The following is a 9,497-nucleotide window of genomic DNA, read 5'->3' on the forward strand; positions in this document are numbered from 1 at the left end:
AAAGTGAATGTTGTTGGTCTGGTTGGTGGAGTGTGAACACCTCCAAGTCCTGGTTTTACATGCAACCCGATAGACTGGATAAAGGTCTTGTCCCTCTCTGTGGTTGCTTGCCTACATCGCAACAGTTGCCTCACTCCAAAGGCATCAAACATATTTTAGGACAGGAATTTGCTCCAATCTTCCATCAAGACAGGAGAACACCCCTTGCCCCCTCCAGAAAGTTCAACCTGAGGCGTTTTAACTCTACTAGGAGAGATCTCTGATGGGTGACCGATCCAATAGATCGGATTACCGAAGGGCTGGGGAGGCGGGAACAGAAATAGGTGGTCCTGCAAATCCTGCTTCCAGCCAATTTGCTGGTCTGTTGGCACATTCTCGCCTCCAGCCTATTTAGGAAGAGGCTGGGTTGGTGGGGCATCAATGGTGTCCAATGTCAGGAACCCAATTTTAATGTGTTTGCATCTCATCATTGTGCCTGCACAGTGGAATCATCCCCCCACGTTAAATTTACCTCCCACATCAGCGTGACTTCAGGACAGTGTGATTTACAACCGCCTTTAAAAGACGTGCACCTGGTGACCTGAACTTCAAGGGGAACTCAGAGGGGAGCGCACACAACCTTGCGCAGCGCTCAAGAGGATCGCCCGTAGGACATCGAGGAAGAGACTCCACGCATTCTGAGGGAGGGGTGTGTCACAGGCCAGCCGCTTTTTCCTGGCTGTCCTGGCACAGTGGCTCCAGTGCGGGTGAGGCGGGGAAGTGGGGGCCAAGGCAGCACAGGCTGATGGAAGTACACAAGCACATACCGGGAGGGGGGCAAGAAGGGGGAGGGCGAGGGAAATGGCCACGCACTTAGAAAAGCTTGTCAAAAGTGAGCATTCTTCCACAGCTGAGTCCATTCAGCACCAGCTCCATTGACCTGCTTGGAGTCGGGCCTCTAAGGCATTTCTGCCCACTTAAGCAACAGAAAAACATGAACATGCCACCAAATGCTCCAAAACTTTTCACCCCTCCGGCAGACAGCAGCTCCCATCTCCAATGCTGATCATTGCTGGAGGATCTCCAATTGGCTCTCAGGAGGCTGCCCGCCATCCTTATCGGATGGTGCTACCCGAGGCAGCCACTTTATTGGCTGCCTCCTCCAAAATTACCTCCAGATTCCCATCACCAGCAGTTTTGGCTTCCCGACCCTGAATTCAGCCCAGCATTGGGATCAGGACCCTGGACTGAAAATCCAACTCAATATCACCAATGTACCCTGGTGCTCAAAGTCAAAATCACCCCCACCATCTCTTTCTGGTTGGGTCTTTTGTTTCCATCAACACATTCTGTCTCCTTCTGTGCTAATTCCTCTCGGCGTTGTTCTAGCTGTTGTCTAATCATTTTGTTTCTGATCTTTTTTTTTCAATCTCTACACCTAAATCTTTCATTTGAAATGCCAAAGCAGCAACAAAGGTCGAAAGAAGCAAATTACATTGGCTTATTTTCTTTTCCTGTGACAGTTTCTCAAATGTAGTTTGTTGCACAGCCACAAATTTATTACCTTGGCTAAATAATATTTTGCAACTACCAACTCACTCTTTCACGGGATTCTGGGCACCTCTGATTCTACAGTGTTCAGAGGATCAATAGGAACAGAGAATGCTGGTAACAGCAGGCCAAGCAGCATCTGTGGAGAAAGGAAGGTAGGGTTTATGTTTCCGGTTGATGGCCTTTTGTCAGAACTGGGAGAGGTTACAGATGAGCCCCTCATGAGGATGAACTGCTTCAGGGAAAAGGAGGCAGGAGAGTAAAAATTATCGCCTGCAACTGGGTGGAGGAAATGTATTTTTTGTTTAAGTATTTTTACTAATTTTATGCCTGCTTTCTCACAATATGGTTTAATAGGAAAGTGCATGCCAAATGCTAATCCCAGTTGACAAGATCACAAAGTCGAGGCAGAGAATATGAACAATCTAAACTAAAGGAATCTGTATTAGCTGATGGTTCGAACATGAGTGTTTCCCACTTTATCAGGAAAATGGAATAGTGTTTATATTGGTGTTTATAGTTACAAATATGGTGGCCCATGAGTTGCCTTGAACTGTCCTGCATTAGTCCAAAGAATACTGATTATTTTTTACATATTATTTACAGCACAGAAACAGGCCATTCTGCCTAACAGGTCCATGCTGGTGTTTATGCTTCACATGAGACACCTCCCATACTTCTTCATCTAACCCCTTCAACACATCCCCCTATTCCTTCCTCCCTCATGTATATATCAAGCTTCTCATTAAATGCATCTGGGCTATTTGTCTCAACTACTCTTTGTGGTAGTGAGTTCCACATCCTAACCACTCTCTGAATAAAAACATTTTTGCTGAATTTCCTAATAGGTTTATTAGAAACTATCTTATATTTAGAGTCCCCAGTTAACCTAGGTTCACCAATAGCAGAGCCACAATATAACACTGGGGAGAATATTCTCTCCGTGGGGGGGCAGAGCGGGAGTGGGTGGGTGCGTGATCGGCTACACGCCGCCATTTTACGTGTGCGGGCCAATAAAGGCCCACCCAGCATGACGTGCACCTGGAAGCGCTGAGCGCTCCTTGTGCGGGCGGGGGAAGGAGGCTGAGTCGGGGCCTGCACTCTTTCGCGTCTGTGCCTCAGGGAGATTAGTTTGATTATCAAAAATTTTAATAAAAAGAAAAAAAAAATTTTAAGACGTCCCCTCATGTGACAGTGTCACATGAGCTGGGACATATCAATGAACTTTAACAAAAATTCTTATTCAATTTATAAACACTTCATGAAACCTCATCCCGCCCGTGGTTGAGGTTTCATGATAAATGCGAAGGCCACCTGGGCTCTACACCTGTCCGCCAACCTTAAGGCTAGACGAGCAGCTCCGTTAAGTATTTTTTATTAGGTTTAAATGGCCTTGATAGGCCTTTGACAGTTCGGTGGGCCGACTCCGATGCGCGCCTGCTGAACTGAAAATCAGGATGACGCGCAGTGACGTGGGGACGCACGCCTGACATCATCGCGCATCATTGAACGTGTCAGCGAGTGGGCCCCGCCCCCACACACCGACCCGAAGATTCTGGCCATTGAATGAGGTGCAGATTAACTCTCACCTGAGTTTTGTCCTAACACTGTTTGACTACATCTACAGTTGTATGATTAGCACGATACACAAAATTGACACTGTGATCTTTTCAAAAGTAAACAGACTCTTAGCTTAAATTCTGTTGATTGATATTATCATAGAGACAGATGGAAAAGGACAAGAAAAGATCAATTGGACAGTCAGGTCTGTCCCATCCATCAGCATGCCAGTCACAATGTTCTGAGAGAAGCAGAAAGAGATGAAAAAAGTTGAGACTAATTTAGGAAAACACTCCAGAAAAGTTCTCCCTATTCCCCAAAGGCAAGCTTTAGAAGAAGATAGTGACTAATATCCGGAGTCCTGATTTTAGTTGCCGCACTATTGGTGCCTGTGTCGAGGCCCTAAGTTCTGGAATTGCCTCTCAACTCTCTGTCCTCCTTTAAAACGTTTCTTAAAACTTACCTTTTAGACCAAGCTTTTGATTAGCAGTTTTAATATCGCCTTATTTGTTTTTTATCAAATTTTTGATGGTAATGCTCCTGTGATAAAGCGTCTTGGGACATTGTACATTAAAGGTTCTAGATAAATGCAAGTAGTTGTTGTTGTTAACTTACAGACCTTTGAAAACTTGAGATTTCTTTCACTTCTTTGGGGCAGGTGGTGGTGTAGTGGTCCTGTCACTGGACTAGTATTCCAGAGACCCAGGGTAATGCTCTGGGGACCTGGGTTCCAATCCCACCATTTAAAAAAAATACCTGGAATTAAAAGTCTGATGATGACCACAAAACCATCTGGTTCACTAACGCCCTTTAGGGAAGGAACTCTGCCGTCCTTACCTGGTCTGGTCTACACGTGACTCCAGACCCACAGGAATGTGGCTGACTCTTAAATGCCCTCTGAACAAGGGTAATTAGGGATTAGTTAGCAATGCCCACATCCCATGAATGAATAAAAAAATACTTGCAGGCCCACATCCAGCCACCTTTTGAAGGCTTCAAACAATGCTGACAACCTAAGCAGAGATGATTGATTCTGTGTAAAGTACTTCCTAGCATCTAACCTAAGTGTATCCTTTCATAATTTGTACTGATACACCCGCCACCCCCAGATTATCCCTTGCCTATAAAGCTGTAATAAGCTGTCCAAATGGACAGAAGCTCATTCCATCAGTATTTTAAAAAGCTCATTCATATTCTTTCAAAATTGATGTGTTTCCAGTGTAAAAATCCCCAGTTCCTTAATTTATCCTGATAAGTAAAGACACTTAAACTAGTGAGCTTTTCCAGGACCTCATATACATCACTGTGTGCGGGGTCAAATTTGAACGTAATACTCTAATTGCAGCCAAATCAAGGCCTTTATGCTGGACAAGAATTAAACTCATGGTTTTGCAGTTAACTCACCTAGGCCTGAATTTTTCATTGGTCGGACACATGCGATTGGCAGGCCCGGAAGCAGACGGGAAATGGGCCTCCGGCCATGAACGGCCCCCCAACCGTGATTTCACGCTGCCTGGCCAATTAACGGCCAGTCAGCGTGCAACGCGCACTGAGAAATGCTCAGCGCTGCCGGATTGGGGGCAGGAAGAGGGCGGGCACTGACCTAGCTGAGGGTGCAGGTGAGCGCTTCTGGTGAGCTCCCTGATGTCAGACAGCTGCCCCAGGGGAGCTGCAGACTTCCACAGAATAAAGGAAACGACAAAAATGCTACAAAATGTGTCAGTGCAACCTTGTTTGGAACTGAAGTTAAACTAAACAAGATTATAGTTTCCCTGGTTCTGACTGACCGGCATTTCTAAATATGAGCAGCCCACGGCCCTCTTTCCAGTCCATGGGTACAATCCTAGGTCTCAGTGAGTGGTTAATTATCTGAGGCAGTGCCTCGTGAAATGCATCATAAGCATTATAAAAAAATTAATTGTAACGGTCATAAATTAGATCAATTTAATTTACAGTATAACAAAGAAATATCCATTGTCCAAGATTACAATATTGAGTAATCAAGGTTAGAGTCAGTCTTTATTCAATGTATCACTGATTGGCTTCATGTGAATCTGTCCCTTGGGTGATGTAAAATCATCTAAACTCTCTCCGTGGGTGGCAGGCTGGCCATTGCCCTTTCTCTTTAATGTTCTTACTTCATCTGTGGGATGAGTCTACAGTGAACCATCATTCCTAACCTCCTTCTTTTAGTCAGTTCTTCAGTTCCTAACTTTAGTTAACCTCGCATATGCAGTATTTTCCCTGTTGGTTCTGATACTGTGCTTCACTTCTCTGCACGGAAACTTAGGCCGGGATTTTCCGGCCCTGTTGTGGGTGGGACCCACCGTGGGTGAGGCGGCTGCCCCCAGCCAGAGGTCCATTGACCTGCAGCGGGACCGGAAGATCCCAGCGGTGGGGGGGGCACGGAATATCCCGCCCTTAGACTATTTGAATTAACTCTTGGAACAGACTTTATTGTTGCCTTTAATTTAAAACAAAGTAAAATTTCTAAACCATCTACATTTACATTCTTAAACATTTATTCAATTTTCAAAAACCTTCTTGAGCTTTTACCCGCCCCTCCCTAACCTCAATGCTGCCTTTAAAACCTAACAATTTAGGCGAATAATGAACTGACGTTAAAAGGGCTGAATGGCCTCCTGAGTAAGATGTAACAGATGTTACAGTATTAATGAATAAGAAGTGGAATGGCAGGATGTTATTCTATCAGTGTCTCAGTTCAGCTCGATATCTGACCAAAAAAATCCAACAAACTAGCAGGTGAGAAAGGATTGTCTATAGTTGTGTAGCTTCTGATCACCAGCCAAGAGTATTATTAAGAGTGCCCTCGGAGCTCTCCTCTACTAAAAACAGAAGGTATGTAACCCAGGGACACTTGTGATGGGAAGTAACAAGAGGAAATGCGTTTTGCTTGCGTATTGGTATTATATTTATATTGGTATAAACACTCAACAATGCACATGCATCTTTAGGATGTAGAAAAACCCACTTCCCTTTCAATGACCTTATTACATCAAACTCTGTTGGAACTGATCACAGAAACGAGGCATAATCTAAGCAAGAAAAAACTATTCTATGTGCAGTAATCATTTCTCGATTAAGACATTTAAATGATAACATGTTTAAACCTGCATAATTCATTGTTTTATTGGAAAACTCAGTTGAAACAAATAATGTTCCGTTCTAAAGTTATCTCTTGATTGTAAGGTCCTCTTCATCAAATGACACACTACTAAACATCAGTAACCACAATACTGCATGTTTACCATCAGTGTTAACCATATGTAGGAACAATAAAGTATTTTCTAAATTAGAAGCAGGCCTTCATATAGGATCAAAGCAAGTTTTGTTTTTGCTATTAATTTCTATTATACTTCTACTGATGCCTGTAGTTAACCAAATCAGCTCAATTGTAGGTGTGGCTAGTGTCATAAGGTGATGAGTTAATCAACACTAAAATGGAGCAAAAATAGTGTAAAGGTAAATGAACACTGATGCCAACTTTTGTACTTTAGGAAAAAGCACTGCCTCTCAGATTGTAAATTGGAGTTTGATTGACTAGTAATCCCATCAACCTTCAGCTTTGGGTATTGTTTCAAACTGCCAGTCACTTCTGTTACCATTGAAGGCAGCAAAATGTTTCTGAAAGGTGACACCTTTAGTCTTTCTTCCATTCCCAATGCATGCAGATCATGGTTACAAATAAATAACAGTTTCTCTCACCGATTAAATCACCACAGTATTTTCCTCAGTTTCTAAAAATTGTTGCTTGCATTCAAACAGTAACCAAGAACTCTCTGTTTTCATTAAAACCTAAGGACAGTGTTTGGCACAGTTCCCTGTTGGGCATTACAAGGAGATGTGCTCAACTGAGCCTGACTGTCCTCAATCAAGCTTGTATGTCCAGGAAGCAGTCAAACAATATGACTATTTGTTGCACTTTTTAAAAGTTCTGAGGTTTTCTTGTACTTATCAATGTGGCAAACACTAATGCTTCCAAATATCAGCATCAAGAAGACCAGGGTCATGTACAAGACAAATCATATGCAACATAAGATTTTCTCTGCACACCCAATAGAGGCCTTGACGGTCGAAATTCATGAGACTCCAATGGGTAGAAATTGGTTCTGGCCCGTTCTTTGGGCCCATGACCAGCAGCGATAATTTGGGAGTCAACTTGTAGGCCCAAGCATCCTGACAAAGGTGACCAACTCTGAAGGAAAAAAAGTGATACTTCGGCAATGAACAGGGGCTGGGTGCTGACAAGACCGGAGGACCAGGGGAGGGAGGTGTGATGGCAAAAGCAGAGGACGGTGTGGGCTGCTGACAAACCCAGAGGATCAGGGAGGGGGGCTGGCTGGTGAGTCAGGAGGTCTGGATTGGTGGGGGCAGGTAGGTGTTTGGGGATACTGGAGACCTGAGGCAGAGGGGGAAGGAGTTTCAAGGTGAGTGTACACAGCCCAAAAGGGTTGCCCAAATAAAAAATCTATGCCCTCGGCACATACCACATTTAAAATACTTTATTTACAGCCTGCCTCCTTGACCCCGTTGACACTGTGCATGCTGCTGTCTCGCTGTTCTGCAGGTGCTCCCCAACACACACGCACACACACACGCGCGCCATTGCCCAACTCACCTCCCCCTCACAGCCATACTCAGATGCCCCTCTCCCTCTCCCTCCATCACCCAACACTCCCCCCCCCATCAGGTCTGCCGGATGCCCCTCTCGGTCCTGCTGCCAGGCGCTCCCCACACCACCCACCCCAGGCACCCACCTGCCAAACATCTTCAGTTAGAGCAGAGCGCTGGCCAGAGTTCTCCTGCTCCTTGTGGCTGACTGGGCAGTGGACTGAGTGGGCTGCATATGTTCAGAAGCACAATGTGCATGTGCAGACACCAAAGATGCTTGGGCAGCGGCAAGCAGAGACTCTGAGCAGTGTACCCATCGCTGCCCGGAAAGATTGGGACAAATGGCATCCGGGGAAGCCCACAAGACAAAATGGAAAATTACAAGATGATCCTAAAATATGGGATGGTCGGTTATCCTGCTTCTGACACCGGTCAACCTCCACAGGCAGTGGCTGTGATGAATGTTGAGTCACGTACCACACGGACAGCAGCCCAAAGGGAAATCTCAGTGGATGGTGGGGAGTGGGGGAGGGTGTTTGGAGCGTCAACTGGGGTGGTGAGGAGCAACCACGATGGCTGTGGAATCAAGACAGCATGTCTGCTCTTCTCTTGGCTCCACAGAAATGCCTCATAATTATTTTTAACATTTAGATTTACCTGTTGGTGATAGTCATTGCTTTGGCCGCAGTGGGTGCTGGAGAACGCTGAGTACAGCAGGCAGTTCCTTGGACATTGCAAAGAAATTTCTCAGAGGGGTCGTTAAACCCCTTATTAACCTATGAAAGGTGCGTGATGACTGTTTTAGCTGGCCACCCGGGACACCTAAAAAAAGGGCCTGATAATTTTAGCTAATTGGCCTAAGCACCCCACTGGTAAATTTGTTGTGCTGTACCCATTTTACACTTGAAAAGCAGGCACAATGCATAGCAATTTCAATCCTTAGGAGTCTCTCCACAATAGCTTTGTGGCATTTCCATTTCCCACACCAGCCATCTTTGTAACCATGCAGAGGAAAGCTGTCCATTTAATGCCAATTAATAGCAAATTATGCAAGCTTCTGTGCTATGAAATTCCACTCAGAAGCAACTCACCTAAGATTGTGCAAAATCATCTCATCGAGCCCTTAACCAGCTTTTGAAGCAGTTTTTCTGACCATAAACAGAAAACAGAGGAGGCAGTCAAGCCAACAAAATTGGCCGATTTCCAATGGAAAAATCGCACTTCTATCCTTTCAGAATATTTCAGGTCGAATTGTCCAGAGGTGAAAGGCTAGCACTATGACCATTGCAATAGCTAGCCACTTTTAAAATGATTTTTCGATGCATGAACAATCTTATCATGGTGCATGAAGTGTGGAGGTCTTGGGTAAAAGATGGACTGTCGCATTTAACCAGTCTACTTCAGAAAAAAAACCAGAATTGACATTCTTGTGCTCCTTGCCATTTGAAGGGGTGATCTTGAAATATGATACCACTGGTTTTGTCAATAAGCTTGTTTTCTCAATATGTGATGACATGAAGTTGTGTGCAGGTCACGTGTCCTGTGTTCAGTCCCTGTTTGAGAACAATCCCGTGAAAATGGAGAAGTCTGCGGTTTACCGTTAAATGAAAGCCCAGCTATGATACAGAGTCTACTCTCAGGAGGCCTGAATGATTCATTCCACATCTTTGACATTTCATGCTGTCATTTTCTGCAAACTTTGCTTGTGATTTGTGACTTATTTATAGTTTTCAAAGATTGGAAAATTCATTTCTTGCAGTTTAGTGCCATGTTTC

The 9,497-nt window shown here is 44.6% G+C and overlaps 1 long non-coding RNA gene across 1 annotated transcript in view; it reads right to left on the reverse strand.

Annotated features, from left to right (window-relative positions):
* Positions 1–8,447, reverse strand: part of LOC144687128 (uncharacterized) — a 62,070-nt gene extending 53,623 nt beyond the window's left edge. The window contains exon 1 of the long non-coding RNA XR_013578072.1: positions 8,380–8,447. This is a non-coding gene — a long non-coding RNA (uncharacterized LOC144687128). The remainder of the gene's footprint in view (positions 1–8,379) is intronic.
* Positions 8,448–9,497: the final 1,050 nt, after the last annotated feature.

This window comes from Cetorhinus maximus, chromosome 12, assembly GCF_964194155.1.
Source record: "Cetorhinus maximus chromosome 12, sCetMax3.hap1.1, whole genome shotgun sequence".
In the NCBI taxonomy this organism is placed as follows: domain Eukaryota; kingdom Metazoa; phylum Chordata; class Chondrichthyes; order Lamniformes; family Cetorhinidae; genus Cetorhinus; species Cetorhinus maximus.